Below are 12716 nucleotides of genomic sequence, written 5' to 3' on the forward strand. Positions count from 1 at the left end.
AGCAGACCTGTACCTGTATGTAGAAGCATTGGATTTTATGAATATTACAAACCACACTTATTCTACACAAAACACATAGGATATATAGGTTAAATGATATGTCACACTGGGACAGATGAGAGGACATGTATCCTCAATATAGAAGAAAAAATGTATTCCAATTCTTTTTACGAAAGTGAGGAAAATCAGGAAAGTTAAACATATTTTTCATCAAGGTAATATCACTTGCACAAAAGTATTGTCTCAGTATTTCATGGGCTACACAACAGTATTGTCTCAGTATTTCATGGACGACACAAAAGTATTGTCTCAGTATTTCATGGGCTACACAACAGTATTGTCTCAGTATTTCATGGACGACACAAAAGTATTGTCTCAGTATTTCATGGACTAATTGATAATATTATATAAATTATCCACATTACTTTACCACATGGACAAGGGATAGATAATCTGTGTTCCCTTCCAACAAATGGCAGATATATTTTTCAAGGACCCTATCTAGACACACAGGCACACCGGCCAATGTACTTCTTGAGGCGTCAGCTGAAGAAATTAAAACTCTCACGGACAATACTGATTCGATTCTACACAACCATCATCGAGTCCATCCTCACCTCTTCGATCACTGTGTGATTCCGGAATGTGTCTGCCCGGGCCACTTAGAGGGTCATCGGCTGCCATCTGCCCTCCATCGAGAGTCCTGTACGACTCCAGGGCATGGAGGCGTGTAGGAAAGATCCTCACTGACCCGTTCCACCCCGGACACCCTATCTTCCAAACACTCCCCTTTGGCAAACGGACCGTTCAGGTCAATCACGACTAAAACCTCCCGTCACCTGAACAGCTTCTTCCCCCGCGCCGTGGCCCTCACCAACTGGCCACCTGGTCCACCATGATATTCTCATCCTAGAACTGCATATTACTCTTTGCACACATTCCTATACACCTGACTCTACATATATATATACACAGTGTCTTCAGAAAGTATTCACACCTATTGACTTATTCCACATTTTGTTGTGTTACAGCCTGAACCAATGCCCCATAATGAGAGTAAAAACATGTTTCTAGAAATTTTAGCAAATGTATTGAAAATTAAACACTGACATATCTAATTGACATAAGTATTCACACCCCCGAATCAATACTTTGTAGAAACACCCGTGGCGTCGATTACAGCGTTGAGTTGTCTTGGGTATGTCTGTATCAGCTTGGCACATCTGGATTTGGGGATTTTCTCCCATTATTCCTTGCAGATTTTCTCAAGCTTTGTTAAGTTAGATGGGGAGTGGCGGTGAACAGCAATCTTCAAGTCTTTCCACAGTTTTTCAATGTGATTCAAGTCTGGACTTTGGCTGGGCCACTCAAAGACTTTCATTGTCCTGTTGGAACGTAAAGGTAGTTTGCACTCTGAAGCAGGTTGTGATCAAGAATATGCCTGTATTTGGCTCCATTCATTGTTCCCTCTGTCCTTACCAGTCTCCCAGTGCCTGCCGCCGAAAAGCATGCCAATAGCATGATTCTGCCACCACCGTGCTTCACGGTAAGGATGGTGTTAGGCGGTGATGAGCTGTGCCTGGTTTTCTCCAGACATAGCGCTTTGCATTCAGTGCAAAGAGATACATTTTTGTCTCATCAAACCACAGAATCGTTTGCCTTATGCTCTCAGAGTCTTTCACGTTCCTTTTTGCAAATTCCAGGCTTGCTGTCATGTGCCTTTTTCTAAGGAGTGGCTTCCATCTGGCCACGCTCCCATAAAGATTGGTGAAGTGCTATAGAGACTGTTGTCCTTCTGGCTGGTTCTTCCATCTCAGGTAAGGAATTCTGTAGTTCTGTCAGAGTGGTCATTGGGTTCTTGGTCACCTCCCTGAGGCAGAATCTGGGTAGTTCCATATTTTTTCAATTTCCCAATGATGGAGACCACTGGGCTCTTGGAAACTTTCAACACTAGAGATTTACGGACAGTTCCTTGGACTTCATGGTATAGTTTCTGTTCTGACATGCACTGTCAACTGTGGGACCTTATATAAATCAAATCAATACAACAGGTGTAGACCTTACAGTGAAATGCTTAATTACGAGCCCCTAACCAAAAATGCAGTTAAAAAAAATACAGATAAAAATAAGAAAAAAAAGAAACAAGTAATTAAAGAGCAGCAGTAAAATAACAATAGTGAGACCATATACAGGGTGGTACCGGTACAGAGTCACTGTGCTGGGGTTAGTTGAGGTAATATGTAAATCTCAGGTTATATCCTGCCTGTTTGGCCCTGTCCGGGGGTATCATCGGATGGGGCCACAGTGTCTTCTGATCCCTCCTGTCTCAGCCTCCAGTATTTATGCTGCAGTAGTTTATGTGTCGGGGGGCTAGGGTCAGTCTGTTACATCTGGAGTATTTCTCTTGTCTTATCCGGTGTCCTGTGTGAATTTAAATATGCTCTCTCTAATTCTCTCTTTCTCTCTTTCTGTCTTTCTCTCGGAGGACCTGAGCCCTAGGACCATGCCTCAGGACTACCTGGTATGATGACTCCTTGCTGTCCCCAGTCCACCTGGCCGTGCTGCTGCTCCAGTTTCAACTGTTCTGCCTGCGGCTATGGAACCCTGACCTGTTCACCGGACGTGCTTGTTGCACCCTCGACAACTACTATGATTATTATTATTTGACCATGCTGGTCATTTATGAACATTTTAACATCTTGACCATGTTCTGTTATAATATCCACCCTGCACAGCCAGAAGAGGACTGGCCACCCCTCATAGCCTGGTTCCTCTCTAGGTTTCTTCCTAGGTTTTTGGCCTTTCTAGGGAGTTTTTCCTAGGGAGTTTTTCCTAGCCACCGTGCTTCTTTCACATGCATTGCTTGCTGTTTGGGGTTTTAGGCTGGGTTTCTGTACAGCACTTTGAGATATCAGCTGATGTATGAAGGGCTATATAAATAAATTTGATTTGATTTTGATTTACATGTAGGTAGAGTTATTAAAGTGACTATGCATAGATGATAACAACAGAGAGTAGCAGCAGTGTAAAGAGTGGGTGGGTGGGGGGGTTCTTTCTAAATCACGTCCAAACAACTGAATTGGCCACAAGTGGACTCCTATCAAGTTGTAGTGACATGTCAAGGATTATCAAAGGAAATTGGATGCACCTGAACTCATTTTGGAGCGTCTTAGCGAAGGGGTTTGAATACTTACAGTATGTAAATTAGATATTTCTATATTTCATTTTCAATACATTTGCTAAAATGTCTAAAAACATGTTTTCTCTTTGTCATTATGGGGTAATGTGTGTAGATGGGTGAGAATATATATATATTTTTAATTAATTTGGAATTCAAGCTGTAATACAACAAAATGTAGAATAAGTCAAGGGGTATGAATACATTCTGAAAGCACTGTATATTTCTCCCATTACACATCATCCTGTTAAGTTGTTTTTATTTATACATTGCTGTAGATCCTGTTTAACATCTGTTTGTATATCCTGTTTATAGTCTGTTTGTATATCCTGTTTATAGTCTGGCTGTATATCCTGTTTATAGTCTGGCTGTAAATCCTGTTTATAGTCTGGCTGTAAATCCTGTTTATAGTCTGGCTGTATATACTGTTAATAGTCTGTCTGTAAATCCTGTTTATAGTCTGGCTGTATATACTGTTAATAGTCTGTCTGTAAATCTGTTTATAGTCTGGCTGTATATCCTGTTTATAGTCTGTCTGTAAATCCTGTTTATAGTCTGGCTGTATATCCTGTTTATAGTCTGGCTGTATATCCTGTTTATAGTCTGGCTGTAAATCCTGTTTATAGTCTGGCTGTATATACTGTTTATAGTCTGGCTGTATATCCTGTTTATAGTCTGTCTGTATATCCTGTTTATAGTCTGTCTGTATATCCTGTTTATAGTCTGTCTGTAAATCCTGTTTATAGTCTGTCTGTATATCCTGTTTATAGTCTGTCTGTATATCCTGTTTATAGTCTGTCTGTATATCCTGTTTATAGTCTGTCTGTAAATCCTGTTTATAGTCTGTCTGTATATCCTGTTTATAGTCTGTCTGTAAATCCTGTTTATAGTCTGTCTGTATATCCTGTTTATAGTCTGTCTGTATATCCTGTTTATAGTCTGTCTGTAAATCCTGTTTATAGTCTGTCTGTATATCCTGTTTATAGTCTGTCTGTATATCCTGTTTATAGTCTGACTGTATATCCTGTTTATAGTCTGGCTGTATATCCTGTTTATAGTCTGGCTGTATATCCTGTTTATAGTCTGGCTGTAAATCCTGTTTATAGTCTGTCTGTATATCCTGTTTATAGTCTGTCTGTAAATCCTGTTTATAGTCTGTCTGTATATCCTGTTTATAGTCTGTCTGCCCATCCTGTTTATAGTCTGTCTGTATATCCTGTTTATAATCTGTCTGTAAATCCTGTTTATAGTCTGTCTGTATATCCTGCTTATAGTCTGGCTGTTTATCCTGTTTATAGTCTGGCTGAACATCCTGTTTATAGTCTGGTTGTATATCATGTTTATAGTATGTCTGTATATCCTGTTTATAGTCTGTATATCCTGTTTATAGTCTGTCTGTATATCCTGTTTATAGTCTGTCTGTATATCCTGTTTATAGTCTGGCTGTATATCCTGTTTATAGTCTGTCTGTATATCCTGTTTATAGTCTGTCTGTATATCCTGTTTATAGTGTGTCTGTCCATCCTGTTTATAGTCTGTCTGTAAATCCTGTTTATAGTCTGGCTGTATATCCTGTTTATAGTCTGGCTGTATATCCTGTTTATAGTCTGTCTGTATATCCTGTTTATAGTCTGGCTGTAAATCCTGTTTATAGTCTGGTTGTATATCCTGTTTATAGTCTGTCTGTATATCCTGTTTATAGTCTGTCTGTATATCCTGTTTATAGTCTGGCTGTATATTCTGTTTATTGTGGCGACACCATTTCACCCAGTCAAATTCCAGTACATGCAAATGTATTTGGTGAATAAAGGTGATTCTGATGCCAGTTGATACCATTAGGTACAATATAGTATTATGAAAACTATATGGCAGTACAAAATGTATTTTGACAGCAAATAGAGGAAGGAAGTTGGATGCAGTTATTATGGCAGAAAATCTTGTATTAAAGTACGTGACCATTCACACTGTCATGGACGTGTCTTTGAATGTTGTGTAAATCATTGTGTAAGTCTTCCAACACTCAGTAGTCCATAACACCTCAAGATGTGTGGCCTTGATGACGTCTGAGTGGATGACAGGACACAGACTAAGCGTATGGTCCTGACACCGTATTCATTCAGTGCCTCAGCGTAAGAGTGCTGATCTAGGATCAGGTACCCTCTGTACATTCATTATAATGTAATATGGCAAAACTGATTCTAGATCAGCACTCCTACTCTAAGACGCTTTGTGAATACAGACCCATGACTAAGGCACACTTTCAGTGGAGAAACCGGCTAGTCAAAGACTTTACTGTTCATTACAGTGACTCTCATGCACATACTTGAATAGGCCTGATTTAGAGGGTTTGAGTTAAATGTGGAAGACACATTTCGGGTTGAATGCATTCAGTTGTGCAACTGACTTGATATCCACCCTTTCCCTTCCCTTTCCAAACCTGCCTCCACAGCAACCACTGTCTCTGCATAGACCAGTTTATTGAGCAGAGACTAAATAGCGCCATCATGTGGGAACCTTGTAGAACATTTGTACACAAATCCATGACCTTTTCCCTAGATACAAGGGTTATCAAAGATAGATGTTGCCACCACGTGAGTATCTTTGTATTTGTTTCTTTATAACGTCTTTAGAAAGTCACAGTTTCTCAAAATAAACTTACTGAATTAAGTTTATTAAGATTGACTGGCGAAATAGGATACATAACATGAATATATATCCCTTTCTTCTTTCTTGTCACCAAAGTAGGACGTGTCAGCTATTGAAAATACTGTAGCGAACGGCGGGGACAGCAAACCTACGCATCAATAGGGTTACATGGCCCACACAGTTACCTCTATAAACCGGAAGGCACGTTGACTGGTCAGCTCCTTCACACATCTGGGCCATGCGTTCTGATGGCGTCATAGCCACCGTCGCTCTTCTTACGGCAGTGTGGTGATCAGCGTGGCAGGGAAGCGAACCCCGTCAAAAGGCCAACACCCTACGCATTGCGCCAGTAGGATTAACTCACTTAGGGGGAATTGTAACGTGGGTCATGTAGCGAGGATCGCTATACTACTGACCAGTAACGAGAGACGCAATCTCCTGTAGGTAAATATGTAAAATCCTCTCGTTATGCGTTTGTGTGTGTGCGTAGTGCGCATATCAACAGTTTATTGAGCAGAGCATGCAACAACCGATGGGCACAAAGTGCCAGTGTCCCTTACAGCATAAGAATAGCGATTCAAATCAAATTGTATTGGTCGCGCAAACATATTTTGCACATGTTATCACGGGCTTATGTTCCTATCTCCAACGATCCAGGAATACTTAATACACACAAATCCAACAAATTAAAAGAAAGTTATGGAGAAATATAACAATATTCAACGAGCAATGTCAGAGTCCGGAATATAAGATGAGCCTTGACTAGAATACAGTATATATATATATATGAAGTGGGTAAAACAGTATATAAACATTATTCAAGTGACCAGTGATTCCATGTCTATGTAATAGGGCAGCAGTCTCTAAGGTGCAGGGTTGAGCACCAGGTGGTAGCTGGCTAGTAACAGTGACTAAAGTTCACACATGGTACAAGGATGAAAAGCTTGCAAAATACAGGAGGAAATTTTGTATTTGTGTTTGTTGTGTGTGTGTGTGTGTGTGTGTGTGTGTGTTTGTGTGTGAGAGAGTGACCCAATTTTGATAAACTCCCATATCTACTGGGTGAAATACCACAGTGTGCCATCACAGCAGCAAGATTTGTGACCTGTTGCCACAGAAAAGGTCAACCAGTGAAGAACAAACACCATTATAAATACAACCCATATTTATGTTTATTTATTTCCCCTTTTGTACTCTTGCCACCAGCCTTCTGCACTAAATGTCATTTTTATTCAGACATTTGGAACAAAACAAATAAATAATCATAACATTTGAAACGATATATATATATAAAAATATATACAAAATAAGACTCATAAATAGCAAAAAGAAGTAAAAGACAAATAGAAACAAATTGTAGTATATAAATAGAATATAATTATTACACTATTACACTATTGCTAACAAAAAACACAAATAAAACTCAATTGTACAAATTCTATATCACACAAGTAGAATAACACTTATAAAGAAGATAACTTCATTATTACACTATTGCACTATTGAAACAAGAAACACAAACTAAATTGCACAACTGCCATCTAAACCCTGACCTTCCTTGATGCAAAGTCATCAATTACATCATCATAAGAAATCTGCCCAGCAACTGTATGGTTAATACTGATGACAGCAAGGCCACTAAGGTGTTCCTGTGACATGGTGGACAGGTAGGATTTGATGAGCTTCAGCTATGAAAAGCTCCTCTCTGCTTCAGCTAGGGGTCACTGGAAGAGTAAGACAAATTCTGAGAGCAGTCCACAAATCTGGATACATTTCTGAGAGCTCCCTTTCATGTATAAATAGCAGCAGCTCAAGCAGGGTCATGGTCTTCGATGACAAGTCAGACAAGTTCTTCAGTTCCTGTGCAAGCTCTCTGCCATCCAAGTCTGAGTGTTCTTTATAGTGCAGTGTCACACTAACGGCCTCACATTGTTCTGTCAGCTCCTCATCTGAGAGACTTTGGAAGGTTGACAGCACTCCAAACTTCTCTCCCACATTTTCCAATGTGGAAAATCTTTCCTGAAGGGCTGAGGTTGCAGCATCAACAACGACGTTGAAAAATGTCACTTCCAGCTTCTTCAGGGCATTACTCAAAGGCTCATCATAGTCAGCTTGCTCACATGTTGCATAGTCACTTCACCCCCACCTACATGTTCAAATTACCTCAACTAACCTGTACCCCCACACACACTGACTCGGTACCGGTACCCCCTGTATATAGCCTCCACACTGACTCTGTACCGGTACCCCCTGTATATAGCCTCCACACTGACTCTGTACCGGTACCCCCTGTATATAGCCTCCACACTGACTCTGTACCGGTACCCCCTGTATATAGCCTCCACACTGACTCTGTACCGGTACCCCCTGTATATAGCCTCCACACTGACTCTGTACCATAACACCCTGTATATAGCCTCCACACTGACTCTGTACCGGTACCCCCTGTATATAGCCTCCACATTGACTCTGTACCGGTACCTCCTGTATATAGCCTCCACACTGACTCTGTACCAGTAACCCCTGTATATAGCCTCCACATTGACTCTGTACCAGTAACCCCTGTATATAGCCTCCACACTGACTCTGTACCGGTACCCCCTGTATATAGCCTCCACATTGACTCTGTACCGTAACACCCTGTATATAGCCTCCACACTGACTCTGTACCGGTACCCCCTGTATATAGCCTCCACATTGACTCTGTACCGGTACCCCTGTATATAGCCTCCACACTGACTCTGTACCGGTACCCCTGTATATAGCCTCCACACTGACTCTGTACCAGTAACCCCTGTATATAGCCTCCACACTGACTCTGTACCGGTACCCCCTGTATATAGCCTCCACACTGACTCTGTACCGGTACCCCCTGTATATAGCCTCCACATTGACTCTGTACCGTAACACCCTGTATATAGCCTCCACACTGACTCAGTACCGGTGCCCCCTGTATATAGCCTCCACATTGACTCTGTACCGTAACACCCTGTATATAGCCTCCACACTGACTCTGTACCTGACACCCTGTATATAGCCTCCACATTGACTCTGTACCAGTACCCCCTGTATATAGCCTCCACATTGACTCTGTACCAGTACCCCCTGTATATAGCCTCCACATTGACTCTGTACCGGTACCCCCTGTATATAGCCTCCACACTGACTCTGTACTGGTACCCCCTGTATATAGCCTCCACACTGACCTGTCCCGGTACCCCCTGTATATAGCCTCCACACTGACTCTGTACCGGTAACACCCTGTATATAGCCTCCACACTGACTCTGTACCGGTACCTCCTGTATATAGCCTCCACACTGACTCTGTACCGGTACCCCCTGTATATAGCCTCCACACTGACTCTGTACCAGTACCCCCTGTATATAGCCTCCACATTGACTCTGTACCGTAACACCCTGTATATAGCCTCCACACTGACTCTGTACCTGACACCCTGTATATAGCCTCCACATTGACTCTGTACCAGTACCCCCTGTATATAGCCTCCACATTGACTCTGTACCAGTACCCCCTGTATATAGCCTCCACATTGACTCTGTACCGGTACCCCCTGTATATAGCCTCCACACTGACTCTGTACTGGTACCCCCTGTATATAGCCTCCACACTGACTGTCCCGGTACCGCCTGTATATAGCCTCCACATTGACTCTGTACCGTAACACCCTGTATATAGCCTCCACACTGACTCTGTACCGGTACCTCCTGTATATAGCCTCCACACTGACTCTGTACCGGTACCCCCTGTATATAGCCTCCACATTGACTCTGTACCAGTACCCCCTGTATATAGCCTCCACATTGACTCTGTACCGTAACACCCTGTATATAGCCTCCACACTGACTCTGTACCGGTGCCCTCTGTATATAGCCTCCACACTGACTCTGTACCGTAACACGCTGTATATAGCCTCCACACTGACTCTGTACCGGTACCCCCTGTATATAGCCTCCACACTGACTCTGTACCGGTGCCCTCTGTATATAGCCTCCACACTGACTCTGTACCGGTACCCCCTGTATATAGCCTCCACACTGACTCTGTACCGGTACCCCCTGTATATAGCCTCCACACTGACTCTGTACCGGTGCCCTCTGTATATAGCCTCCACATTGACTCTGTACCATAACACCCTGTATATAGCCTCCACACTGACTCTGTACCGGTACCCCCTGTATATAGCCTCCACATTGACTCTGTACCGTAACACCCTGTATATAGCCTCCACACTGACTCAGTACCGGTGCCCCCTGTATATAGCCTCCACATTGACTCTGTACCGTAACACCCTGTATATAGCCTCCACACTGACTCTGTACCTGACACCCTGTATATAGCCTCCACATTGACTCTGTACCAGTACCCCCTGTATATAGCCTCCACATTGACTCTGTACCAGTACCCCCTGTATATAGCCTCCACATTGACTCTGTACCGGTACCCCCTGTATATAGCCTCCACACTGACTCTGTACTGGTACCCCCTGTATATAGCCTCCACACTGACTGTCCCGGTACCGCCTGTATATAGCCTCCACATTGACTCTGTACCGTAACACCCTGTATATAGCCTCCACACTGACTCTGTACCGGTACCTCCTGTATATAGCCTCCACACTGACTCTGTACCGGTACCCCCTGTATATAGCCTCCACATTGACTCTGTACCAGTACCCCCTGTATATAGCCTCCACATTGACTCTGTACCGTAACACCCTGTATATAGCCTCCACACTGACTCTGTACCGGTGCCCTCTGTATATAGCCTCCACACTGACTCTGTACCGTAACACGCTGTATATAGCCTCCACACTGACTCTGTACCGGTACCCCCTGTATATAGCCTCCACACTGACTCTGTACCGGTGCCCTCTGTATATAGCCTCCACACTGACTCTGTACCGGTACCCCCTGTATATAGCCTCCACACTGACTCTGTACCGGTACCCCCTGTATATAGCCTCCACACTGACTCTGTACCGGTGCCCTCTGTATATAGCCTCCACATTGACTCTGTACCGTAACACCCTGTATATAGCCTCCACACTGACTCTGTACCGGTGCCCTCTGTATATAGCCTCCACATTGACTCTGTACCGGTACCCCCTGTATATAGCCTCCACACTGACTCTGTACCGGTGCCCCCTGTATATAGCCTCCACATTGACTCTGTACCGGTACCCCCTGTATATAGCCTCCACACTGACTCTGTACCGGTGCCCTCTGTATATAGCCTCCACACTGACTGTACCGGTGCCCTCTGTATATAGCCTCCACACTGACTCTGTACCGGTGCCCTCTGTATATAGCCTCGTTATTGTTATTCTTATTGTGTTACTTTTTATTATTACTTTTTATTTAAGTCTACTTGGTAAATATTTTCTTAACTCTTCTTGAACTGCACTGTTGGTTAAGGGCTTGTAAGTAAGCATTTCACAGTAAAGTCTACACTTTTTGTATTCGGCGCATGTGACAAATAAAGTTTGATTTGATCTGATCAAATGATTCGTATGAAGTGCCGCATTGTGGACCTCAGCCTTTTTTGTTGTAGAACGGCCTCTACATTCATACCCTCGCAAATATCCTCGGCTGACGTTTGTGTTGCCCTGTAGTTGCTGAGACCTCTCTCTGTCTTTCTGAGAAGACTGACTGCAACATCCACATGCATACTGGGAGACTACATCAGCTTGATCACATGTTGGATCTGGCTCCAGATGTCATACCACACCACTGTACAGACGCTGAAGCGGTATGATCCCACCTCCTCTGACAAGGACAATCTTTATCACAGGGTCTTTGGTTTAATCCCTCACCTCAATCAGTGCATCTCTCACCGCTGCTGCCTGATACCTCAGTACCTCTCTCACCGCTGCTGCCTGATACCTCAGTACCTCTCTCACCGCTGCTGCCTGATACCTCAGTGCCTCTCTCACCGCTGCTGCCTGATACCTCAGTGCCTCTCTCACCGCTGCTGCCTGATACCTCAGTGTCTAAACACTCTTAACTTTACTCTCCCACCTCGTCTCAGTCCACATCTTCAAAGTGATGTCCACATGTTTTTTCAGGATGGCCCATCTCTGTCTGGAGGCTGAGAACAAGGTGTACAGTTTGTGTAACATGCCAATGAAACCTGTGGCATCTACAGAACTTTTAGCAGCATCAGCCACAACCAGGTTCAATGTGTGAGCCCCACATGGTACAAATAGAGCTCTTTGATTCATTTCCAGGAGTCTGGCTTGGACACCTTTGTTTTTGCCTCCCATGTTGGTCCCATGTTTTTGCCTCCCATGTTGGCCCCATTATCATAAGACTGTCCTCTGCAGTCCTCAAAATGATTTTTTATCTCCTCTAATCTTTTGAGAATAAGGGATTCCAAATGTTGGCCCGTGGACTCCTCTGCCTCCAAAAACCCCATAAAATGTTCCTTTACATTTACATTTTAGTCATTTTAGCAGACGCTCTTTTCCAGAGCGACTTACAGTAGTGAATGCGTACATTTCATAAAACATTTTTCTCCATACATTTTCTTTATGTGGGGCTCCTCCTTCAGTGACACAATTCTAATCACAACTGACAACTGTTCAGTGTGGCTGACATCTGAGGTGCAATCTAGAATGATAGAGAAGAATTTTGCCAGCTTGATGTCACTCACCATTATTGAAATGACCTTGCTGCTCAACAAATCAATGAGTTAATTCTGTGTTTGGTGGCCAAGGTAGCTGGTGGTGTGACTCGAGGTCCCTTTTTGGACACGGTTAAGGTGCTCTTTCATGACTGGATCAAATTGTGCCATCAGTTCAACCTCTTTGAGGAAATGTCCATTTGATGGAGAGTACAGTGTTCCTGTGTGTCCCCTTAGTGCCAGATTTCT

The sequence above is a fragment of the Salmo salar genome, chromosome 16, assembly GCF_965601325.2.
Source record: "Salmo salar chromosome 16, fSalSal1, whole genome shotgun sequence".
Classification (NCBI taxonomy): domain Eukaryota; kingdom Metazoa; phylum Chordata; class Actinopteri; order Salmoniformes; family Salmonidae; genus Salmo; species Salmo salar.